An 8628-nucleotide genomic window follows, 5' to 3' on the forward strand; every position below is an offset into this window, starting at 1 on the left:
ACAAAAGCTGTGACTGAATCTGTGTAACTGAAACTCTGCAAGAGCACACCTACCGACAGCCGAGCTTTATTTCCCGTCTGAAGTTCAGCCTGAGGACCTCCTATCGCCTCCTTTCTCCATGATCTCCTTCCGCAGCAGCATCACTGCGTCCCGACACAAGGTGGCGCCTTCGAGTCACCGAAACGGTCTGTTTACTACTGATGGGAATTCCGGCTCTTTTTAGTGATCCAGATCATTTGGCTCAGCTCACCAAGAAGAGCCGGCTCTTTCGGCTCACAAACGGCTCTTCATTTTACCACTTCTGCCTTTTATAGTCAAATTTAGCTTTAGTTGTTTTGACCTATGATTAGTATGTGTGCACATATATCACTTAAATTATTCAATATAATTATACTAAACTTAATAATTTCCAGAATATCATAATTTTACATGATGCTTCGTTTCCGACTGTCACTTATCTTGTCTGCTATTCGCGCACCACTCTCCTCTCTCTCTCTTTCTCTCCTCCTGTCCCTCCTGCTCTGTACCTGTAGACCGTCAGTGCGCCGCCCCTCCCTGCTTGATGGTATGTTACTTGTCTGTCATCACCTGATTGGTCGCACGGACGTCATTAACACAACATTCAGTCACAGTCACCGCATGGAGTGCCCGTGGCGCGGAGAAAATTGTCCAATCATTCTGCCTTGAATTAATAATTTTTTTTTTAAAAAACGGCTCTTGGACGGGAGCCGGCTCTTATCGTTCACTCATGGTACGTGTCCACAGGCTCCGTGCTTTCCACGCTCCCCAATCATTGTCTATGTAAGCAGCCGCGCAATGCATTCTGGTAGCGTGGCGTCGCGATCCGAGAGACGGAGCGTCACAACGCCCGCTCCTCATTTGCATAAAGTTGAGGTCTGACGCGAGTCGCCGCCTTTCGAAACTCCCGAGAATCTTTTCAAATAAACGTTGTCGATCCAAAATAAAGACAGATTCAGCAACTGCATGGGTTATTTCTCGCCTCAAATGTTCTCAGAAACACATTTTGGTGAACTATTTTCATGAAATAAGAGTAGAAAGTTTCCAAACGGGCCTCCATACTGGTTTTGGTTTGAAAGCTGGGAGCAGCAGCCAAAGGAGGGAAAGCGTTCGTTCAATCAGGTGGGGACAGCCTGTGTCTAGTGACAGCCCAACAAGCGTCCAATGTTGGGAAGCGTTGCGTCCCATCGCGATACAAAACGCCCCTGTGGACACTTAAAAGAGCCGGCTCTTTGAACCGACTGGTTCGTAACCTACACATCACTAGTCTGTTTAGATATCACTGTTTGTTTGTTTGCAGATCTCGGGGAGTTACGTTAAGTGATTAAAGTTGAGGCTTTTTTAGTTGCGTGGTTGGGACTGGAGACTAATAGTTTGAAAAATAATAAATAAATAAATTTAACAGGCCTCTGTGGGTCTTCCAAACAGAGGTCACGTCTTCATGCCTCATGTCTACAAGCTGAGGAACTCTCGTGAGAACACCCAACCTAACTGTCGGCTGTCAAGTTGCATCATGGGTAATGTAGGCTCTGATTTTGATATTGACGAAGGATGCAAGGCAATGCAGCTTTATTTTTTATAGCACTTTTTTTTTATGTCAATCAAACCAACTTTTAAAGAAATTACATTTTCTGAATCTTGTATTGTGATATTTGGTGAAAATCATTTTCCTGTTTTCGTAAAAAAACAAAAAGTGGATGATTTAATAAACAAAAAAGGAAAAAAGCTCAATCTGTTTTGTGGATTTTTGGCTGTTTGTGACATTTTAATGATTTCTGAGGAGACTTAGAATTAGTGTTTATCAACAAATGGGCATTATTAGACCAGCAATATCCTGTTTTCATAGGCTAACTAACAAAAGTGAATCAACAACAGATAATCCGAGGAAGAATTAGCTTCACTGCTTGTTTGTCCCACTCTACCACTGATGAAGGTGAGGATGATAAGTACTGGGGTTTTGGTGATCTGATGAAGGGTGTCACAAATTTTCTAACTGCCAAAAATTGAATATTTTTCACACAAACACTTAATTGTTTTTTGATCTAATAAGAAAATTAGAAAAAATGAAATAAAAATTATGATGAATGAAAAATGCTTCCTCATGATTGGCAGTAGCTGCAGCTTCTTCCCCCCCATTTTCGACAGATGCATTATTTATTACTGTGTCTTATGATTGGATCTTTATTTTAACATCTCTTATATTTCATGTATTGGTTATCACTAAGGTAACAGCTCCTCTTACTGGTGATTGATTGAAAAAAAGGAGAAAAAATTGGAAAATGAATAAAACAATAGGGATAAATAAGAATAATCAATGTTTAACACCATAAATAACAGAAAACAAATGAATAAATAATACATCTGAACAGATGATATATGTATGAAGATGCTGAGGGAAAGCACAGTCAGTTTCATGTCTCCAGATGACCTCGCACGCCCTCTGACCTTTGACCTCTGAAGAGAATGGGTAGGTGGGTCGGGGGTTGCTGTTAACCAACTGAGCGCACAACAACAAAGTGTCGTCGGCTGGTTGTCGCCCATCTGTCCCTTGGGGCCCCTCTGACTTTAGAAGAAACATACAGTACATGTAACATGTACCAGGGTTCCTCTGGTTCCTGTCAGTTTCTTAAAGGAACACCAGTCTACCATTTTAAGGCCTTTTAACACCGTAACTCCAATATACATATTACTGAGTTTTCCGCACAACCTGTTAATCCAGGCTGGGATTTTGTATTTTAGAGAGCAGCACTGATAGTATTCATACCCAAGATCCAAATGTGCCTGTAACACACTTCCAGACTGCAGTGCCACACATCACAGATATAAATGTGTTTTATACATTTTACATTTATTAATTTGTACATATGCATGCATTGTACAAATGTGCACCATCGAGAATAAGAGCCTAGCTTAGCACAATGACTGGACGCAGGGGGAAACTGCTAGCCTAGCATCATCAAAAAGCGAAAAAAAACCTGAGTTCGTCCTCCGAAGATTAGAAGCTACAAAGTCAGCAATTGGAGAATTCACTGTTTTGATAAGTACACTCGTTAGCTGCTTGCTAACCTGCACCTAGACCAAAAGAAGAAGCTCAAACTGATGCTCCACGACAACAAAGATTAATGTGTGTCTGTAAATCACGCTGATTTATTTCAGCAGCTTGTCTTTAAACACGACACGCTGAGATGATGAACGACCCTCAGCTACCAGCAGCCTCCTGGATGCTACCACGCTAATCATGCTAATAATAACTAAGCGTACAAAAAACATATTGAGACGAGTTAACAGGTCAAAGGTCAGCTGTCTCCGGGCCTGGTGAGAAATGTCTTGAACCACGCCTCCTCGCCGCCTCCCCGGCTGTCCACACACACACACACACACACACACACACTCACACACGCACGCTCAGCTGCTTTAAAATATATTCATACATTTAATATTCATGGGAGTCACACATCATTGTCTGCTTATTCTGACGGGGGTGAAGTGGGTGTTGGGGGAGGTTGGGTGTGGTGGGTGTGTGTGGTGGTGGTGGTGGTGGGGGGTCTCATTCATAACAAAGAGACACAAAGGAGGGGACACCAGTTTCTATCAGGACGGAGGTCGTTTGTGTTTTGACTGAAATTTTGAGGAAATTTAAATAAAGCGTGAAATGGCAAAACTAAACTTTAATAAGATCCTATTCAAGGACATTATCTTATTAGAATTTTGCATGTTTTAAAACTGTATACTTTCCATAATTTGACAAATCATATCAGTTTATAGATTGGTTTCATTTCTAGGAAAATCAACTCAGTCAGCATTCAAACTTTACTGCCAAAATAATATGGACACCCAAACATTGAAGCTATATAATAACCTTTACTTTTATAGTCCTTTATTACATAATTAAAAAATAATATATATATATATATATATATATATTTATATATATATATATATATATATGAAATATTTATATATACACCCATTTCTTTCACTACTTGTGTACATATCCTTTCTGTCTATTCCTCACATTTGTTGTCCTTATCGCTAGCTGTTATTCTATTTCTGTGTAAGTACGTTTAGAGAGACACATAAAACCGGAATCAAATTCCTCTTATGTACTTGGCAAATAAAACTGATTCTGATTATTAATGATTTGCTCCACCTTCACCTGCAACATCATTAATAGTAATGTTATAGTAATAATAAAAGGATCATATGTTCTATGATACGGTAGCATTGCGATGACAGGCTGCGTAATGAGTACTTTTACTTTTGATACATTAAATCATTTTTTTTGCTAATACTTTTATACTTTTTACTAAAGTAAAATGTTCAATGCAGGACTTTTACTTATTACAGTGTGGTATTGCTGCTTTGACTAAAGAAAAAAGGTCTGAATATTTCTCCCACTACTACTCGCACCACTGAGGCTCCTTAATGCCACATTTGTTTAAAGAAGACCAACTTCATGCTGCTGCTCTCTGCAGTCTATAAATAGGCTCTTTTTCCCCGCTAAGAGAGAGACGGCCATTTAAAGTCTGAACTCTGGTGATGAGGAGACAACACTGGTCTCTGTGATGGAGGCTGTGAAGAGGAGACGCTGGCGGGGGAGTTAAGGTTGTATCTGACGGATGGACCTCTTTTCTTCTAATTCATGCACTGAGGAAATCACCTTTAATTATATAAAACATTTTTATATCAAACTAAATGGCCTCATTGGATGACTTCCTGCACACACTCAGTACAACAGAACACACTTCCTTTCCTTCAGTCAGTGTTACTTAATTTTTTAAAGGGACATTTCACTGTATTTCTTTTCCATAAACAAAACACTATGAAACTGAATCCCTTCATTTTCTATCTTAAAATTCCAAACAATGGAGCTATTAATAAAACAAATGTATTATAATAGGATTATAAGGGGGCTGATACATGAATAAATTAATGTACAGTAAGATATTACTATTTTATCTGCCCATTTTGAGGGGTTTTAATAGGTTAAAAAAAACAACTTAAAATTGCCCAAGTGTCATAAAAGGGATCTCTTAATTTATACCTTAAAATGTCCTTAATTTTATCAATTAAGGTGACAATTCAGGGATGGCTTTCATGCTATTTATAGGTCGATTTTAAGGTTAATTTAACACCTTAAAACCCCTTAAATCGTACAGATAATATACAAAAATAAAGACCAGTTTACAGTCCATTTATTTTTCCATTAATTAATGGTTTGAACTGGTGTTGCTGCAGATTTTAGGACACAGAGACAAAACAGAAAGTCATGTACCTCTTAAAAATCAACTTAATTTGATAATTAAGGGCTCTGGATATTAAGTAAAGAAATTTAAAAAAAAAAGTTAAACCGCTTGTATATCTATAGGCCTAACATGTAAAACACCTTAAATTGTTAATAATTGGGATTTGTAAATAACAAACGAATGTGTAAATTAAGGGGAAAGTCATTATAATTTATATTTTACTTAATCTATTATAACATATTATTTTAATATAATAAGGGACTTTTGAAAAGATGTTTTTAAAGGATTTGTTTTTTGTCTTTTACAAATGAATGAACAGATTAAGGGACGTTTGAATGAATTCAAATTAATGAAAGATTAATGATATTTTAATGGATTCTTGTTTCACGGTGACAGCAGCTCGGCGAGAGGTCAAGCTCGACTGAATGTCTGAGATGTCAGGGTGAGGATCAGGGGCCGCCCCGGGGTCAACGGCACCACGGCAACAATGACATCACCACTTCAGACTACCAGCACGTGTGTGACCGTGTGTGTGACTGTGTGTGTAAGGGCTGTATTTAGACTAACCTAGTTCCTCTGCAGTGCTGGTTGGATAGAACACACCGCATGTAAACACAGAGATCATAAAGCGTGTCACCTCGCTGACCTGCAGTCAAAACAAATATACGCTCGCCTGTTATCAGCCAATCTGAATGTTTTTTAAAGCGCTTATCTGTCTGCCTTGGAAAGTAAAAGAAGAAGAGCAAAACATCACCCTCACACTTCCTGTTTTGAGGCTGAACATGTCGAAGAATCTGTCTGTCAGCATCCGACTTCAGAGGTGTGAGGTGAACCTTTGTGACCTCGCTCACATGGTCTCCTCATCAAGACGGATGCTCCGTTCATGTCATATTGTAATGGCGGTGTTAAGTGGGATAAACCATCAACGTCAACCTCCTGGTTGTAATTCAGAGTCAGAGGAATTTGACACAAACAAACTGGTGGCAAAATGGCTCCAATAGTAACACCACTAGTGGAAAGTAATTAAGTAGAGCTAATCAAGTACTGTATTTATGTACCATTTTAGGTACTTGTACTTGAATATTTCCATTTTCTGTTAAAGTAACTAGTAACTAAAGCTGTCAGATAAATGTAGTGGAATAAAAAGTACAATATATCCTTCTGAGAAGTAGTGGAGTAGAAGTATAAAGAAGCTTCAAATAGAAAAGTAAAGTTAGTACCTCAAAACTGTACTTAAGTGCAGTACTTGAGTAAATGTACTTAGTTACATTCCACTACTAGGGAAAAACATGGAGTGAATACTACTACTACAAATAATAATAATAATAATAATAATAATAATAATAATAATAATAATAATAAAAAATCTTATTTATAAAACACTTTTTAAAACAAAGTGATTTACATGGTTGAACCAAGATTAAAACATTCCAGGAGTGCAATGAGGCAAATAAAATAATACAAAAATAAAATGGAGTAAAATACCAAACAATAATAATAATTATTATTATTATTATTATTATATTTATATATATATATATGTAATTATATATTTTTTGTTTTAAAAAAAAGATACGTTTTAATTTAAAAGATGATTCTGCAACCTCAAATCTTTAAAGAGGAATTATAGCTCTTTCTTTTTTCTTTCTTTTTTGTTAAAAAATGAGTAGAAGCTGAACAGTTTTGACTAATACAGATCATTAAAAGTGAGTTTTAACTGTAATATGCAGCGAGGCAGACAGCAGCCCCTCACATGTGGTCAGACTCTGATAACCTGATTAATGTCCTCAGATAGAAGCTCATCCATCACTGATTCAGAGCTCTGGCTCCTGGCTTCGGTCCAAGGCTCAAGCTCGGAGGTTGTGGAGGACGGCGTGTCCCGGCCTGACCCCGGCCTCTCTCTTTACTCTGGGTCAGATTTAGCATCGCTGCCAGCTGCTGGCGTCCTGCCCGGCTGCCCGTGGTGCCTGGCTCTGCCTGCCGTTAACCTCCATCATCATCATCGCTCGGTGCCAACAGGAAACAGAGGCTGCTGCAGGAAACAGAAGCTCTGTGTGAAGACAAACACTGCAGTTCACATGGAGCCAGCAGCACCGAGAGACACACCGACTCTATGAGATGAATAACATTTAGAAAACAGATCCTGATGATGATGATGATGGAGGATATTGTCATAAATTATCTCTTAAAGTCTGCTTTTATCTCTTAAAATTTCCTTTAAATTACTTCTATTGTCTAAATCACAGCTTTATTCAAAGATTTGTCAAGTATTTAATACTCTTATCAACATAGGAGTGGACAAATATGCTGCTTTATGCAAATGTATGTGCAGTATGTATTGATTATTGGAAATCAATTAACAACACAGAACAATGACAATTATTGTCCAGAAACCCTCACAGGTACTGCATTTAGCATGAAAATATGCTCAAATCATAACATGGCAAACTGCAGCCCAACAGGCAACAACAGCTGTCAGTGTGTCAGTGTGCTGACTTGACTATGACTTGCCCCAAACTGCATGTGATTATCATAAAGTGGGCATGTCTGTAAAGGGGAGACTCGTGGGTACCCATAGAACCCATTTTCATTCATATATCTTGAGATCGGAGGTCAAGGGACCCCTTTGTAAATGGGCATGACAGTTTTTCCTCGCCAAACTTTAGCGTAAGTTTGGAGCGTTATTTAGCCTCCTTTGTGACAAGCTTAGTATGACATGGTTGGTACCAATGGATTCCTTAGGTTTTTCTAGTTTCATATGATGCCTTTAAAACTGAGCTACAACCTAAAAATCGCAAATTGCGTCAATGCGTTAAAGAAATTAGTGCCGTTAAAACAAATTTGCGTTAACGTGTTATCCCGTTAACTTTGACAATTTATTCAGTTTATAAAGTGAAAATTAAACTGAACGTTCTGTTCGCAGGATCACTGAAATTAGTCGTCTTGGTCTGACCAGATTGTGGTGGTAATGGGCTGACCCTGATTTGCACGCAGCCCGGGAACACCAACACTGACTGTGATTACATTTGTGACATGGCCAACGGAGACGCATGTATGTGGTTGAGTGTTAACCAAAAATGTGTCACACTGCATCTGGATTTTATCCGTATACACTTGAAATGATGAGAGTAGAGAGGGTCTCTGTTGTGTCCAAGTCTGTTTCCCCGTCAATTTGTGTTTCCCTTTACATTAACTTAAACACAACCTTACCGTCAACCCAACCACGAAGGGAAGTAATGCGAGAAACAATACTTATTTTTGCCACCATGTTCCCAGATCTCAGAAAATAGCTTGGTGAGAACATTACTATCGATGAGAGAAATACAAAATAACAAAGACCCAAAGAAAATAATAAACAGGAATT

This window comes from Sebastes fasciatus, chromosome 4 (genome assembly GCF_043250625.1).
Source record: "Sebastes fasciatus isolate fSebFas1 chromosome 4, fSebFas1.pri, whole genome shotgun sequence".
In the NCBI taxonomy this organism is placed as follows: domain Eukaryota; kingdom Metazoa; phylum Chordata; class Actinopteri; order Perciformes; family Sebastidae; genus Sebastes; species Sebastes fasciatus.